Source organism: Hemicordylus capensis, chromosome 5 (assembly GCF_027244095.1).
Source record: "Hemicordylus capensis ecotype Gifberg chromosome 5, rHemCap1.1.pri, whole genome shotgun sequence".
NCBI classification, from domain to species: domain Eukaryota; kingdom Metazoa; phylum Chordata; class Lepidosauria; order Squamata; family Cordylidae; genus Hemicordylus; species Hemicordylus capensis.
The window spans coordinates 190,960,181-190,978,826 of record NC_069661.1 but is presented as its reverse complement, the minus strand read 5'-3'; the positions used below and the strand labels follow the sequence as shown (position 1 = coordinate 190,978,826).

The 18,646-nt window shown below is 42.5% G+C and overlaps 1 long non-coding RNA gene across 3 annotated transcripts in view; it reads left to right on the top strand.

Annotated features, from left to right (window-relative positions):
• The window catches only part of LOC128328053 (uncharacterized), a 114,755-nt gene that overhangs the window by 82,557 nt on the left and 13,552 nt on the right, over positions 1-18,646 (top strand). For all 3 annotated transcript variants that reach the window (XR_008308971.1, XR_008308972.1, XR_008308970.1), the window contains one exon: positions 12,855-12,942. This is a non-coding gene — a long non-coding RNA (uncharacterized LOC128328053). The remainder of the gene's footprint in view (positions 1-12,854; positions 12,943-18,646) is intronic.

Genomic DNA, 18,646 nt, shown 5'->3' with positions numbered 1-18,646 from the left:
TGTCTATTGTGTCAAAGCTGCTTCCATCAAGAAGGATTAGAAGCCTCAGATACACATAACATACTATTTTTAGCTTGCTTCTTAAATAAGGGTTTTTTCATCTCAGCTCAGAATATTGCTGTACTCATTATTTATAAATGCACTATTAAAATTGGCTTATTCCTGGTACCATAAGTTAAATATAAATACAGCAATGTTCATTAAAAGTTTTGAACTCTATCTCTATTTCTATCTCGACCTTGACCTTGACCTCGACCTCTATCCATCTGTTGCTGATGAAGGTGCAAGGTAAAATGTCCAACTTAAATTTGGTTTCCTAACTCTCTGCTGTCAGTTACCTTTAATATACTTTATACACACACACACAAACACAAGCACACATGCACACACACACATACAAACACATGTGCACCCACTTGGTCAGGGGCATAGCTATAATTGAGCGAAAGGGTTCAAAGAACACGGGCCCCCAGCTCCTGAGGGCCCTCCAGATCCATCCCTCCCTATTTTCTTCATTGTCTCCCTCACTCTGGGGGGCCGCCCGAGAGAGGGATGACACGGGCCCCCTCTCCCCTAGCTACGCCCCTGCACTTGGCTTGAGACTGCACTAGCCAAGAAGTCCCAGTTCCATACCAAAGGGACAAATAATGAAGATGGTTGAAACTCCCTTCCCCCCAGGTTTGATTTAGAACTGAGTTTGGCTAACAGAGCTAATATTCATTTCGAAACCAATCTGCATGCTGTCACACTCCCAGTTACGTCAGTGTCAGGGAAGAAGGCACAACATCAAATACAGGAACAAGCCAGGAGAGATCTCAAGGTCAGAGAATATCATATTTTGTCCATGATGGCAAAATTACACCATTAATTGCTGGGTTTTATGTGTGTAGGCTGCATGCAGACATTCTGGCCCTAGGATGCTGGAAGTGGAGGTGGTGCGTCAGGTGGGTAGGAATGGTGGGCCAGCTTGAGGGGTCCCAGCTTGGGAGGTCCAATCTAACCCTATACCTCTGTCATTCAGGGTTGCTTCTGTCATATGTCCCTACTCACATATCTAGAATATGTACAGAAAAACAGATAAAATCTGCTATTTGAGTCTCTACTTCCTGATTCTGCAAGCATTTCTCTTGCCTATTGTGCTTCTCTACACCACAGGTTTGAAAACATTGCCTCGTTGCTCCATCAAATACTTTGATTTAACCATCTACCTAAGAAGACCCTACTGTATCAGACAAAGAGGTTGTTCATACGACTGGGCGGGCAGGCGGTGTGTGTGCAGGGGGAAGGCTGGTTTAACTCACTTTCCCCCCAGATGACTGCTCCAATGTATCTGGGAGCATGGAGCACATTCCCAGATGATCCACACTGCATGGAGCTTTGGAGGCCAGTACAACGTGTCCCAGCCTCTGGAGATCCCACAATGCACTGTGTGACACATGTGTTGCATTAGGAGATTCCCCCAGAAGACAGGCACTCTAGGCGCCCATCTCCATATCTGCTGGGGCTAAACATAGCCCCAGTGAACACACAATCCAGGAGCCCGGGTTAAGGGAGTGCTTGCTCCTTTAACCTTGGGTAATAGCCAGACTAAAAATCTGGACTAGGCTGGTTCTTGGTGGTTCTCATTTGGTGGAACCACCATCCCGATGGTTCTCATGCACAGCCTAACTCAGGCTGGGCTTCCCTAGACTGGGTTAGGCTACACATGAGAACAACCTCAAAGGCTTTCTAGTTTAGCACCCTGTTTCCCACAGTGGCCAACCAGATGCCCTTAGCAACCTCACAAGCAGGAGATATAGCCAAATAGCCTTCTCCTGCTGTTTCTCCCCAGCAACTGGTATTCAGAGGCATGCTGACTCTGAAACTGGAGGCAGCACATACAACCATCTTGACTTCTAGCCACTGATAAATTTGTTCTCCAGGTATTTGTCTGCCTCTCTTTTCAAGTAGGTCAGCTAATGGCTCACTAAAAGGATGTTGTCCTGGAAAGATCCAGAATTTGCCCTCCTCCTGAGAAGCCCTGGCCCTGCAGGTGGGCATTGGGACACTAGACTCTTCTATTTATTTATTTATTTATATTTAAAACATGTATATACCACCCCAAACTCAAATCTTCTAGTACGGGACATCTATGCCCTCGGCAGTGACCAGAAATATTTCTCAGATACTTCCTTATTGACATAAAGGTCATTCTTACAACTTTAGTTGAGGGACTGGGGAGGGCTCGGGGGTGGAGGCAAGAGCTTACCTGCCTTCCCCCCACACAAGGAGCTGCCTCCTCAGACTCTGCCACACTGTGCACCCACACAGCTGGCATGCTGATGGAGTCCTGAGTTGGGATAGGAAGTCCCCCTGCATCCCAGAATGCACTGGAGTGGCTGTTCTCAGTTGAGCAGCTACTCTGCTCTGTGCAGGCACTCCTTCCCCCCAGCTTGCTGCCTAAAATGGTGATCAGCCTAGGGGAAGCCTGGCTAACCAGCAGCGATCACACACATGATTGCCTGCCATGCTAGAATGAGTTGTCATTTAGTTCTACCTTGGTAATTAGCTGGCTAGAGAAGTCAGGTTCCACAGGTCTGGAGCAGCCAGGAGCAGAGGTCTCCCATTGTTGCAGATGACATGAGCTGCCTGGGTTAACCCAGGCAACTCGTGTCATGAGAATAGCCTCAGAGCATGTGTGCATATGTTTATGTGTACACACGCTATGTACTGTATATGAAGAAGTGCCTGATGAATATATGTGGTGGTATGATAATCCTTCAGTTGCATCACATCCCACGATTCCAAGAGATGTGGCAAATAATGTTCTTGACTTTATTTTTGGAAGCCTCATTCTAGTGCATGATTTCACTTTTTATTCACATCTCCATTTTAGAGATGAACAACATAAACAGATAAGTCAGTACTGACTGATTTCAGCATGGAAGTACACCATAACCTAATTAGATGCATTCTCGTGAGTCTGACAGATCCTGCAGTGTATGCAAATAATTTATTCAATTTATGTCTGGAGACTTTAAAATATACATGACTGAACAAAAGTTTAACCTTTTTTATATTGCTTATTAAATGGAATGCTAAAAATTTAAGCCTTCCCAGAACATCACATTTTTTAAAATGTTTAATACAAATAATGTTTCTGGCATTCAGCTCATGGATCTAACAGATTATTTGTTCCTACTGCTTCACTGAAAGCATAAAAGCAATCTACCTGTCCCTAGAAACTTTATAGTTCAACACCTGTGCATAATAATGGGTTCAGTTGATATCATTCTTACAGAAGCATAATGGTATGGAGCCATTCCAACTTTGGGGCCATACTTTTTTACTCCCTAGTTCCCTTCCCTCAGCTACTGCCCAGCACAGGCAGCAGGGGGAGACATGATTCAGATTGAGCAGGAACAAGTCTCAGTTTAGAAGGGATGAAAAATGGGGGGAGGAGTAATGTAGGTGGCTCCAGCCTTGCCCCACTAGCGATGTGCAACGGTATAGACATGGAACCATTTTGAATACAAATGGGTGGTTTTGAGTATTTCAAGCTTGAAATAAAACACTGTTTAAATAAAGGGGCCTGTTTCAAGTTTGGAACAAATCATCAACCCCATTTTGATTTGAAACGTTTCAAAGTTCCGAGTGCCATTTTGGAGGCCTATTTTCCCCTTGCCAATTGGTTTTCTGGCACTGGCTTCTGGTGGGCTTGCAATCTCATTGCTTCTTGGTTGGCTTGTTATCATACAAAACAAGTGTTTTCATGGGCAACTGTGCCCCTGATGATTGGGGGAGGGGGGAGGAGGGTGTTTCAAAATGTATTCAAAGGGAATGCATTGCAAGATGTACTTAGTCAAAATGTGGCTGATCAAAATGTGGTCACATCGGTCAAAATGTGGTTGCTCTAGGTGAGCTTATGGCTATGCTTACTGCTGCTGTGGCAGCTGCTGCAATGCTAGAAAATAACATAAGGAGTCAAAATTGTATGTGAGATGGTAACTTGTGCCAGTGATGTTACTGCAGTGCAGGCACTGTGGCTCGCAGTGGATTCTGGGCTAGTAATTCTTTTTTTAGCCATTTTCAGACTGTGTTCGAAATGTGTGTTCTCTGTTGGGAGTGACAGATTCCCTTTTACTGTGAGCTTCTGCAGTGTTTCAAGGCAGTGTTGCAAAATGAATTGCAAACTGTAACTTTCCCCCAAGCATCCATAGGATCCTATGGGGGGTTAGGGGAAGGTTAAAATTTTGTTTTAAATCACCTGCTTGCCTATTTCTTTTTTTGGATTGGGTGGTAGGTAGCACCCATCGTGCCCTACCACCCAACCCACTTTGGTGTCCCTAGGAGCTACCATGGGGAACAATGGGGTGTTTCAAGTTTTCCCATTATTCCCTATGGCCAAACCACTCAAAACATTTCGGTTTTGTTCTGTCAAAAAAACTGGTTTGACTGCTGCTTCAATGAAATGTTTCAGCCATCTGCATTTTGTTTTGAGCTCAAAACAAAACAAAAAATCCATTTTGTGCACATCCCTCTTCTCCACCTCATAGCTCAATTTACTCTGAAATATATTGTTATGGGTGATGCTATCAGGGGCAGATTAAGCTTTTTGCTGCCCACAGGCAGCTAAGAAGTTGCCACCCCAGGGGCAAGGGTTCCCCTTTACAAGTAAAGGGCTGGGGGAGTTAAATCTGGAGGAGGGATTTCTACGTTTAAGACCGTCACTGTGTGGTGGCAATGGCATGGTAGGGAGAGCTCTTAGTGGGCCCACCCACCTCCCAAACCATGACAGTTGAGGTCGGGCACTGGATAGTGGCAGAGACAGCAAAAGAGTTCCTCACAAGGACCCACCTTCCTTCCAAATGACACAGATTAGACACATTTTGGGCTTCTGCACTTGTTTTGCATCCATGCGCATGCCTAGAGGCCTGAATTCGGCCTGATTTGTGTCATTTGGGAAGAAGTCAGACCCTTGTGAGGAGGTCTCATTGCTGTCTCTGCCATCCAGGGCCAGAGGAAATGATAATCCCATGATCCTCAGCAGGAAAAGGCATTTCCAGCTAAGAAAAGGCTAGAAAGACTTCTCCAATCTGTAGTGAGCCCTGCCTCCACTCACCAGCTACTACTTCCCTTTCTCAAAAGTAGAGGGTTTTGGTTTTGGTTTTTGCTTGGTAATAGAGTAGAAAGAACTAGCCAGGGAGGAAAGCATTTCACCCATTTGTGGGTTGTTGGGTTTTTGTTTTGTTTTGTTATTGAGAGATTTCAACAAGAATACATTTAAAAACCTGATTATTTTTAATATTGTCAAGGAATCCTTGAAAAAAGGCAGCTGCTTTCTAGGGTGAACTTAGAGGAACATGTCCATCACAGTCTCTTCCTAGAATACCGTATTGCCTGCTAGCTATAGCAATTCCTACCGATAGAGGAATGGCCTCCTTAATGACCACTAATGGACCATCAGACTAGTTATAATCTAAAAGCCTTTGTGGAACATACCAACAGTGCCACCTACAAAGCAAGCTGCATTATATCGAGTCAGACCATTGGTCCAACTAGCCCAGGATTGTCTCCACTGACTAGTAGTGGCTTTCCAGGGTTTCATGGAGGAGTCTTTCCCAGTCATACCTGGAGATGCCAGGGATTGAACCTGCAACCTTCTGCATGCAAAGCAGATGTTCTGCCACTGAGCTAAAGCCTCATCTACTCTCAAACCCATCTGGGCAGCAGGATTTGGCTGACAAAAGCAATTTTCCAGGAACTTGGAGTACTGGATCTACTTTGATACAAGCACTGTTTGACCATCTGCCTACTTGTTTTTCCCCTGTTCAACCTGTATGTATATTTGTAAAACTAAAACCCAAATATTGCAAAAGCACCATTCTCACAAGGAAAAGCTACTTTAGCACCTTCCTGGAATAACTCCCTTGAAAGGTACTGACTGGCTGAGAACATCAGAGCTCCACTGGACAAATCGCAACCCTCCAGGGCAACATTCTTGGCTTAGGTACTGGACATTTGGTGGTGGATGCATCCTTCACAAGTAGTATACAGAAACCAAAGGTACATAGAGATATCAGGACTTCAAGAGAAGCATGTAACAGAAAAGCGTATCCTTGTTTACGATGACAGCCAGTTTGAACTCATTATGATTTCATATAGGAACATAGGAAGCTGCCTTCTACCAAGTCAGACCATTGGTCCATATAGCTCAGTACTGTCTACACAGACTGGCAGTGACTTCTCCAAGGTTGCAGTCAAGACTCTCTCTCATCCCTAGCTTGGAGATGCTGCCAGGAAGGGAACTTGGAACCTTCTGCATGCATGCATGTGGGCGCTCTTCCCAGAGCAGCCCCATCCCCTAAGGGGAATATCTTGCAGTGCTCACATGTAGTCTCCCATTCAAATGCAAACCAGGCTGCTTAGCAAAGGGGACAATTCATGCTGATTTCCACAAGACCAGCTCTCCTCCCATTTACCACTCTGAATAATTTTTCCCCATTGACGTTCACGTGCACATGTTAGAACGTAGTTCTGCTGCTGAGCACTTTGTCATACAAATTTGCTCCCAGACTCTCTGGGTCAGGGCTTGAGCCAGTAAGTGCTGGCAGAAAGGAGGCCATACCTAGATATTTGAACCCATTTTTGTGGCTTTCTGGGTGCTCTTTAAATATTCTCCCAGCTGCATGGGAGCCATTTATTATTAGTGACCAGAGCCCATACATTGCAAGAACATTTAAATGATCAAACTACATGAGCCTTATTCAGGTATGGCTTGGTGCATGCATACAAAGGCATGTAGAAAACTGCCTTGCACTGAGTCAGATCATTGGTCAATCTAGGTCAGCATTGTCCACTCTGACTAGTAGCAACTCTCCAAAATTTCAGATAGGAGTCTTTTCCCATCCTATCTGGAGATGCCAGGGATTGAACCCCAGACTTCCTGCACGCAAAGCAGGTGCTCTGCTACTGAGCTACAGCTCCATCGTGCAGGGGTCTTTCACATGTACACATTTTTATATGAAAGACTGTATATGCCTTCATGTTAAATTTGGACTTGGGTACAGGCTCCCTCAAAAGCAGAGTATAGATAGGCAGTGTACGACTGTTACATGTGACAAAATCTGTGAATAACTTGTCCATGTGTACAGATCTATCTGTGCATGCACTGCAGGCAGACTGAACATGCATTGACCATTACATGTGAATAGAGCATGGCCTGAGCCAACTGTGTGAATCTTTCCCCAAAGAATGCCATTTCTGGGTCATTTAGATACTGTTTAAAGCAGCTCCCACATGGCTGAGAAAACATCTAAAGGGCATCTATGGCTCTGACATCAGTTGAACCCCATTTCAACATAAAATCACAGGGTGTTCAATGTTTTTAACTTGTACATCCACTCTAAACGCCTATAGGATTCTTACCTTGGTATTATTTTTCAGCAAACCATCATGTACTGTACTGTAAATCTCTAATTGTCCATTTAAGTAATAATGATCAACCTTCAGGGCATTTCCTGCAGATTAATGACCATCGGGGAACATTTAATAGCCTGAGGTACAGCCAAAGGCCATTAAGCAGCATCAACCATTTAACCACCTAAATGCTGCTGAACATTCTGAACATATAAGTTTAGTACATTATGTTCTCCTTTGCAGACAGATAAATAATTGTAAACCACTCCAAATAACTGGAATATTGGCTAGAACTGGATAAATTCCTGCACTATCAACCATACTAGTAAGTCTGCAATCCAGCAAATACATTCAGTCATGAAACTACCAAGAAAAGTGCTATGAGCTGGTTATCATCATTAACAAAACAAATTTGGAAAACAGCCTCCAATATCCAGAGACATCAATAGGAATCAGGGGTGTGCAAACTGATCGAACTCGAACTGGTTTGAACTCAAACCAGTTCGGTTCGAAGGTTCTAGCTTGAACCAAACCTACCTTAGAAAAGGCAGTGCCAGTCCAGGCTAGAACTGAACTGAACCCGGTTCAATTTGAACTGGTTCAGAGGCTCCAACCTCCTTTTTAGGTACTAGTGGCCATTTTGTGACACTTGTGTCACTTTAAGTGATTGGCCAAGCTCCTGCTTCCCTGATTGGTCAGATGTGTCTGGCCCTTTGGTAGGCTTGGCATGTTGCCAGTCATTGAAAATTATCACCTTATTGGCCAGGGGGGAGGGACAAGGGGAGGGTTCCAAAGGAGGGAGATTCAACTGCTGTTTAAAGACAAGCCCTAGCCTTGCAAAATCACTCTGTAGAGAAACTGCTGCCAGGATTGTGAGAGAGAGCTGAGCTGCCGCCTGCTGGGTGGAGAGTGTCTCTGTCTCAGGTCTGTTCTTGGCTGACCTGTTTGGTTTGGTTTTTTGTCCTGTTTACAGGATTTGTGTGTGTGTTTGTGTGTGTGCATGGTTGTGCACCTCCCAAGGGGAAAAATGGGGCCACCTCAAATCCCCATTATTCCCTATAGGAGAAATCATGAAAACTGAAAAATCTTCCAAAAAAATCATTAAATATTGCAGGAGTGTCCAAATGCTTTGGCATTTGGGTGATAGTTGGCACCCATGGGTGCCTATCACCCAACCCATTTTTGTTCCCTTAGGTGCTCTGCATAGGGAATAATGGGCAAATTTGTGCCACCATTATACCTTTTAGAACCTTTTAGAACCTTTTAGAACCAGTTCATGTAAGGTTCGAATTCAAACCAAACTGGGGGGGGGGGCATTTCAAGCAATGCAAAAAACAAACATGCCTGCCCTGGTTCAAGTTTGGTTCAAATTCAAACTGAACCACTCCAGCTGGTTTTGTGCACACAGCTGATGGGAATATCTATTCTTATATAAACAATTACTAGCCTAGCCTACACCCATTATGTATCCTTGGACTCTTTTATGTGAAAATAGCCTGTTTCTGCTGCTTGAAAAGCTAATACAACAGAATTTGTTATTAAAAGATACATAGAGGGGGGACCTAATTGTCCTACAGTATACTAGCAGTTAGAAATATTTCAGCTGCTACAATGTGTAATATAACAGGCTATGTGCTGCATTGCACCTTATTTGTGTCAATGAATTTGAGCACTAAAGACAAAATGTAGCCACCTCAGAGATCAGAGATATAGCTTCTAGAGAACCTAAAGTGGGAGCTGAATCCTGAAGAATGTCAAGTCTGCAACACACACACACACACACACACACCTTGATTTACCATGGAGAAGTAACAGAAAAGAGGTGTTGTCCTTGGCAAGTTGCTAGAGTTTGACAAAACGTTATACATGGGGAGGAAATGCAACATTTTTCTGAGGTCTAGTAATGGAAGGTATGGGATATATGCAACATTTGTTGCTAAATTAGAAGATGAACTGTAACTAGATAAGCCATTTAGAGCTGGAAGAGCTTTTCTGCAAGATTTTGCAATGGGAAGTAGTATTATACTATTGCAGCTTATGATAGGTGAAGGTCTTCACCTCAGATCCTTCATCCTAGGATGCAGTCCTAGCACTGCCCAGATTGTGCCAGGTCCCCAGCTGAGATACACCAGTGCCTTTCCCAGATGGCAACTTTGCTTTGCTTCACCACGGGGATAGTGGGTGTGCGTTTACATATCAGCCAGATTTGCATCGAAGACCATGCAAGATATTGGGAAGCACTCCATAAATGATGCAGGGTTTCCCCTACACATTGGAGCTAAGCCCGCTTTATGTCCATGGTAAAAAAATTCAACTTTTTACACCTGAAATGTGCCAAAGAAAGCTGAAATGGGCTGAAGAAGGCCCAGCCCAGCCCCTTCCTAGCCCTCAAGACTTGTGGTGAGGCCAGCAGGAGTAGGGGAATATGTCCCCTCACCGTGGCTGTAGTGGTCACTTTGAGTAACCCTTTTAAACACTTTTTAATGCTCAGTAGGGGCTTTGGACCAGGCCTGAGCTGGCCTAGTCAGTTCAACTCGACCTAGCACCGAACCAGACCCAGTTCAGTTCAAGGTAGAGCCTTCAAACCAAGCCAGTTCAAGTGCAAACTGGCTTGATTTTGAGCCAGTTCACATATCCCTAGTGCAGGTGCAGATGCGCTACTTGTTGAGGGAGCACTTGTCCTCTTCACCCCTCTTTTGGCTCTTCTTATACTACTGGGAAAAGTTGAAGGAAAGAGGATGACCTGCAGCAAGGTGAATGCACTCAATTACAACAGCAATGAATGCACCACTGAGAAAACTTAAAGGCTAAGTTGAAGACAGATAATCCTGAAGCTATCTATGTGGTCACTAAGAGTCAACACCGACTTGACTGCACGTAATCAATCAGTCATACTACTCTCAGGTAAGTTGTGGTGGGAAACAGTGGCAGATGTGGAAATGAAGGAAGCCTTCAGGCTTATAAGCTAAGCAAAACTTCATAAAAGTTTGAAGCTGACTTGTAATTAGCCAGGGATTTCCAAACTAAGAAATGCATACTCTGAATTCCCCTACTCTATAATTCAGCTGCATCACTACTCTGTTTTCTATAATATTTCTAACATAATATCCAGTATATAGCACTAATGGACAGACACAGTCACATTTCTATATAGTCATACATTTCAAACAATACCCCTGTTTTGGTAAGGAAAGTACACAGAAGAAAAAGGTTTCCTTGTGACAAGGAACTTAAAACACTTTCTTTGGGCTGGTATTTGCTGAATATTCCTAGATAAATAAACTACACTGTATATTAACCTGTCATATTGCCTGAATTAGCATTCAACATTCCACCCAGCTTATCATCACCATTACCTTAACTTTGCATCAAAGAACTATGAAAGGTTTCATTTGTTAAAGGTTCTATTAAAGAAGAAAAATGTGAACAGAAAATTGCATACTGTGTTGTTGCTTATCTTAGGAGCAGGGACCACACTAAGAAAATACCAGTTGCACAAAAGGAGAAAGATTTACCTCTTTAATTTCTCTAGTTTGAACCACAACAGGTCCATATAATTACAATTTTACTGTTGCTATGGGAACATTTGTCTGTAAAAGATAAACAAGAAGATATCTGGGTGAAGGTAGTGGAGTTAGTCAGAATTTACACAGTTCTAAAGTGAGGTCAGAATCTAGCTCCATATTATTTGCCTCTTCTGCACATTTAGAAAACTTATGGTAGCATTTCCAGATATAGGTTAAAGTGCTCAGGGGGAAATCTAACTCTCACACTACAGGGCAAATTGTTTCTTGAAGAAGAACTCCTTTGACATGTATTCAGGCCTAGAAGAAATATTTATACGCTATAAAAATCTGACAAGAGGACATGATGACAGCCAGTTTCATGTGAGAGGCTAGAGCCTTCTTGAGATGCAGTGGCAGAAAAAAATCAGACATTGGTCCTGAGGATGATGAAATCTTTTAATGAAGACCATTTGGTATTTGCTAGTGTATTTCTAACTCCATCGAATGTTTATTACTGTGTTCATTACTATATTTTAACAATTCCATTTAATGATTACTATGTTTTAATGCTTGAAATCACTCAAAGAAACTATGGAACTAACCTTTACTATTACCCTTATGAAATTATGTCAAATGCATTGACATAATCTAGAACATCAGAAAGCTTCTACTGAGCATAGCTGAGGATCTGACCCATAAAGTCTAAGAGTACATTTCTGCCAAAAATTATTAGTTCAACAGAATATGAACTTTATTTGACTCAGTCTAGGAATTTCCATGACACTTTTAAAGTTCCATGATGTATACTGTACTGATTTTACAAACACACACACACACACACACACACACACACACACACACACACACACACTGTCCTGCAATTATTCATCAACCAATGAAAGATGTTTTCTTACATCCATGCCAAAGGAGGCATATTTGGATTGAAAGCTCTTCCTATATGCATCTTAAAGAGCATTAACATGATTGCTTGATGTCTAGTAGTTGCTCCTTTTCTTCACACAGTTAAGATGCAATCATTAAATAAAATGTAAAACTATGATGTACTGACTCAATTGTACTGAGGAATTAGGGGGGAAATAGAGGAAAGGAGGCACCTAAGGAGAGTTTTTAAGATGGGAAAACTTAAAAAAGCAAACAGAAGAAAGAAAAGTAAGATGGGAAGAGGCAAGTGAAGAAATTGGTCCAAATGGTTTCAAGGGAACCAGCCAGTTTTCTCTCTAACAGGGATTCCCAGATGTTGTTGACTACAACTCCCAGAATCCCCAGCTGCAATGGCTTTTCCTTGGGGATTATGGCAGTTGTCAACAACATCTGGGAATCCCTGTTAGAGGGAACACTGGAACCAGCTACAAAACTGGAATTGTGGGGGTACTGAGACATTTTAGAGAGGAAATGGAAAAGAGATCTGATTGGATTTTATAATAATTATAAGATAAAGTATAAACAAGTAACTGATAAATTAATTGCTACTGTTTTCCCTCTTGGTTCACTTTCAAGAATCTTAAAATAATAATGATTTTGTTGAAGGCTTGTGCCTATTATGCTTTGGCTCACTGATCTGTGCTTTTATTAGACTTACTGAAGAGAGAGCTCCAGAATTTTGTGACAGAAATTCCTCTAGTGACCTTATTCCATATAATTTTGGTGAGGAAGATTGCTTTATCCTATGAATTTGCAGTTGCTCATGCAGTGATGAAGAGATGGAGGGCAGTTACTTCACCCAAAAATATCTGCTAGAGGTTTTTTTTCTAATTGCCTGTCTGCTTTTGTTAATTTTCCTAATGAACTTCTAACCAGCTGTGTGTATACTATTGGGATTTTGAAGAAAATTGCAGCTTGCTTCACTGCAACTAAATTTATGCTAAAGTTTAAATACAGCCCTTTAATGAACAAAAACAGAAATATTTTATTATTAAATTTGTTTTACAGAACAGTACAAGGCAATATATAATCCTTACAACTTTGACAGCCCAGTCCTATGCATGTTTGCTTAGAAGCAAGTCCCAATGAGTTTCAGGTAAGAGTGCACAATATCTTCACAATAACCATCACAACTAATTAATTAATTAAAACTATTTGTATCTCACCCCCTCCAGTGCTGAGATGCCTCATAATAGGCACTTTAAGCACAGTGTGGAGAATGAGTGATGAATTCCAGAAGTCAACTTCTTGTACAATGCACTTATCAGACCAATGAAACCCTACTACAAAGTGAGCAAAGAGGCATCTTTTAAAGTGGTGATTCTCTTATATTTACCAGCAGGAGAGCAATTGTCCCTATCCAGCACTAACACAGCATCCCTCCAGTGGCTTTTGCTGGTGTCTACCATGTGTTTCTTTTTCGATTGTGAGCCCGTTTGGATGCATCTTTTCCCCCCTATGTAAACTACTTTGAGATTTATTTATTTATTTTTGAAAAACAGTATATAAATAGAAGGAGGAGGAGGAGGAGAGGAGCGCTCTCTCTGTAGGAGAAGCCAGTCTCTTACCCAGATGTTAGCAGATAGCTTGCTTCCCCCACTCTTTTTCTCTTGTTAACCATAGGAACCAGCGGCTTGCCCTCGGAGTTGGGTCAGTAGTGGCAACTGGCATTTAATGCCAGAGAAAACTGGTCCTGGTCTTGAAAGTTGCTAATCCCCTTGGGAAAGAGAGACTCCCCTAATGCTGAGATGTAATATAACAATCTGTGCCCTGAAGGAAACATGAGTTCCCTAGGACAAAAAAAATGTTAATGGGTAAAGTACATTCAAGATCAGATGAGCCTTCCTCTATTCTGAGTACCTCAGGGTAAAATCAACTAGAGGAACTTTCTTAAATTATACATATTGGAGACAAGAGCAGCCTGTTGTTTGGGTCATCAACTGAATGGGCAAGGAGGTCTCCACCTTTTCCAGCCCTTGACATCTGAGCAACGACTTCAACTTCCAAGTTTTTCCTGACACTAGAGTTACCTCCAGTCCAAAACCCTATAAAAGGTATGACCCCACCAAAACCAGCATTTGGAGCTCTGGTCTGGATACATACAGTTTCTGTAGCACTGCTTTTGGGTCAAGATCTCAAAGCTGCTTGACCTATGTAAGTCCATCCTTTATTACACTCTTTCACCAGATGTAATATAACATAGTAGTCCATGGGAGTTCAGTGGCCTACACTGCTAACTACTGATCTAGAGCTTTGCTCCGCCAAGAGCTTTGCTCTGCCCTTTCCTATTTTTGAGCTAAAATCACTTGGCTGCTGAGCACTGCTGGAACCCTGGATCACAGGATCCAGAATAACGAGAATCACTAGCTTTGAATGTGCCCGGCATTCAAGAGCACTTGTGTACTGCCTTCACTATTCTAGGTGCCCCGAATCCTTGGGAACTCTCTCAATTACAGGCTTCCATGAGTTCTAACCTTTGTTTTAACAGACTCAGGACTCCATGAGCAAAAAAACCCCAACCAAATTAAAAAAAACAACCACAGGGAGAATCCTTAGTGGCTGAGGTTCTTCTGAAGTGGGCAGGCAGCCCACACTCACCCAGAGCTAGGTGGCAAGAGCACCCAGTGGAGGTAGGATCTCTCAATGCACTGTGCTCCTGGCTTAGATGGTATATCCCCCAGCTTTAGAAGGTATCTCACATATCCAGGGCATACTTCCTGCACTCTAGTTTGTGCTCTGCTGAGCTAGCTGTGCAGGAAGATAAGACAAGAGCTGTTGGATCAGACCAAGGAAAGCATGACTGGCATATTTTGCAATGGTATGTCCAACTAGCAACTTTGCATGTACACAAATTATGTTTCATGAGAGTAACCCCAATGGAAATAATAGGCTTACTCTCATGTAACATTTTGCATTTGCACAACTAGCATGCACACAAAGTTACTGGGCTGACATATCATTGCACAGTATGTCAGTCACCATCCTGTTTCCAACAGGGGCCATCTCTGAAAAGTCCACAAGCAAGGCATGAAGGCAACAGTGTTTGTTTCCAGCACCTGATAGTCAGATGAATATTGCCTCAGAATAAGATGCATGAAGATGTTCCCTAAGCTGAATACACAGACAATTAATGGTAATAAGGTTTATCATAGGCCTGCACTTATTGAAATAGAGATCAGTGATTTGCTTTGTATGCAAAATGCCCTTATTAAAGTATTATATGAACAATCCGCATTACTGATTATCAAGTGAGATTACATTAGAAATATTTAAGTTTTTTAAAAAGGCTTCCAGTGCAGACACAAAGACTGGATTAGTTAACCACATTGATGGTCTGCATGCATTAATCCTATGCTGAGGTTTTATGTGGGAAAAGAAGACTTTATTTCCATATCAATGCCTAACTTTCCAAGCCATGGCAATTATTCATGACTTTTGGAGGCTTCCTTTTTTCTTATGCATATCTGTGTGTAAAAATAAAATCAAATAAATGTAACTCTTTGCCTTTTCAGGGGATCAATCTATATGCACTGCATCAGGAGTTAAAAGGGTGAATTAAACTGAAAGTTTGAAATACATTTTAAAATTGAAATCTTGGTTGTGATACTTAAACAATAGTACTCTAGAGCAATATTAGTGAATTCAGTAAGGCTAACCTAGAGTAAATGAGTTGAGGGTGTTAGCCCTGACATCAGGTATGCATAAAAGTAAAGGTAAATTGTGCCACCAAGTCAATTTTGATTCCTGACACCTACAGAGCCCTGTGGTTTTCTTTGGTAGAATACAAGAGGGGTTTACCATTGCCTCCTCCCACGCAGTATGAGATGATGCCTTTCAGTATCTTCCTATATTGCTGCTGCCCAATATAGTACCAGCGGGGATTCAAACCAGCAACCTTCTGCTTCCTAGTCAAGCATTTCCCTGCTGTGCCACTTAAGGTGACCAGGTATGCATACACCTAATCAAATTGTAGCTTACAGCAACCAGCTGTTTTCCAAAGCCATTTGTTAAAATCCTAAAAATATCATCTTTTGCTCTTAAAGTTACAGAAAAATGTCTAGGAAACACTATTTCAATGTGGGTCTCCAGCAGCATTTTCCAGGTTGGATGATAGGAATCTGCCTTCTACTTAGTCAGACTATTGGTCCATCTAGCTCAGTATTGTCTATTCAGACTGGCAGTATTGTCAGTATGATCTACTCCTGCCTTTATCCTTCTCCAAGGATATAGGCAGGAGTCTCTCTCAGCCCTATCTGGAGGTGCGAGGGAGAGAACTTGAAACCTTCTACATGCAAGCATGCAGATCCTCTTCCCAGAGCGGCCCCATTCCCTAACAGGAACATCTTACAGTACTCACATGTAATCTCCCATTCAAATGCAAACCAGGGTGAACCCTGCTTAGCAAAGGGGACAATTCATGCTTTCCAGTACAAGACCAGCGTTTCCTGTTTATAGGTAAAGGTTACAGTTAAAGAGAAAATAGGTGCAAGCACATCCAAAGGCCCACAGAGCAACCATAATGTGGATGAAGGCCAATTATTTATTAATTTTATTACGTTTAAAATATAGACCCATTTCAAACTGGCTTTTGTGGGGCTATGGGGTTGAGACTGCCTTGGTCGGACTGATGGATGATCTTCAATTGGCTATCAACAGAGGGTGTGTGACTCTGCTGATCCTCTTGGCTCTCTCTGCATTTTTTAATACCATCGACCGTGATATCCTTCTGGACTGCCTCTGTCCAGGGGTGGGATTGGGTGGCACTGTTTTACAATGGCTCTGCTCCTACCTCTCTGGTAGATTCCAGATGGTGTTGCTAGGAGATGGTTGCTCTGCAAAGCGAGAACTGTAGAATGGAGTTCCACAAAGCTCCATACTGTCTCCAGTGCTCTTTAACATCTACATGAAACCACTGGAAGAGATCATCCGGCGGTTTGGTGCGGTGTGTTATCAATATGCTGATGTCACCCAGATTTATTTCTCCATGTCAAACTCATTAGGATATCCTCATCAGGATATCTTCCCTAAATGCCTGCTTGGAGGCAGTAATGAGGGATAAGAAACTGAAGTTGAATCCAAATAAGATGGAAGTACTGACTGTGGGGGTTAGGGATCCAAGAGATGATTTAGATCTGCCTGTTCTGGATGGAATTATACTTGCCCTGAAAGATCAGGTACGTCGCTTGGGAGTGCTCCTGGACCCATAGTTCTCCCTGGTTTCTCAAGCTGAAGTGGGCCAGGAGTGCTTTTTATCAGCTTCGGCTGACACATCAGGTACGTCCATTTCTAGAGGTGAATGACTTTAAAACAGTGGTACATATGCTGGTAACCTTCAGACTTGACTACTGCAATGCACTCTATTTTTATTATTATTATTATTTACATTTTATATCCTGCTCTTCCACCAAGGAGCCCAGAGCAGTGTACTACTGTACATACTTAAGTTTCTCCCCACAACAACCCTGTGAAGTAGGTTAGGCTGAAAGAGAAGTGACTGACCCAGAGTCACCCAGCTAGTATTATGGCTGAATGGGGATCTGAACTCGGGTCTCCTCGGTTCTAGTCCAGCACTCTAACCCCTATACCACACTGGCTCCTATACATGGGGCTGCCTTTGTATGTAGTTCAGAAACTACATGCGGCAGCCAGATTGGTATCTAGGTATCTAACACAAAGGGACCAAATAACACCGGTTTTATATTTAAATATTTTAAATCCGCCTCCTAAGATAAAGATAGGGCTGACATCTGAGGTGTCATTTGGCAATTGATAAAGGGCCCATTGCTAACCACTGAAACCACCTCTGTGTCCATAGCCATAGTGCCATAGTGATGGAACTCTCTTGGCCAAGGGAGTCATTCCATTGTCATTTCTGCTGTCCTATATCATCCACCATGGGGAGCTCCATGATTAATCTTAGAGGGAATTGGATAGGAATGGACCCATTGATGGTCCTCTGGAACCAGCCCTGTATACTCTACTTTCATAGTACAGATAGCTTTGAAAGGATATTTAAGGGAAGATGCCGAAGGCAGCGTGAATTCTGAAATATGAATGGAAGGCATGGGTGACTTGTTGAATATATGAGAATGAGAAAATAAGGGTAGAAGGATCTTTGGTAAAAATGTTAGTCTTTAGAAGAACAGCTTGGAATGTTGTAAAAACCAGCAGAAACAGGTACAAGAAGCAGGTTATGAACACATGAGCATTGCCTTACAAGAGTTAGATGCATAACTATTGCACATCAATGCCTCATGGCTCATGCTAGCTGCCTCAGCCTGGGTTTGCTTCCTGCCCTATGAGGTTTCTCTCATTTCAGCTCCTAGCAGTACAACCTCTTGATCTTGCTCTCTTCCTTCTTGGGAAGTATGACCATGCAGAATTTTCCGCCACCCCAGAATTTTCCCTCACAGGATTTGCTGCTTTCATGCACCAAAGAAAAGCATCCAAAGTATCCATGAAAATCAGATCCAATGCAGCATTGTGCTTTGTGTACTGTCAGCCATCCTTTCTCTCTGTGGAACATGCCACAAATGTGCTACTTCCTATCAAGCCTACACATTAACATGTATTCTGTGCATAGGTTCCATGCCATTTGGCTAGTGGGAATCTGTTACTAACTGAGGCTCATTGGACATCACTTTCAGTATGGGTCCAAGAGGGTCCTACATCCCACACTAGTCTATGACCTAAGAAACATGAAGATGTATTAGACACACAAAGAATAGTCTTTCATAGTCATTTTCCATAACAGCTAACTGGAGCCTCCATAGAGCATAGAAAGCTGCCATATATCACAT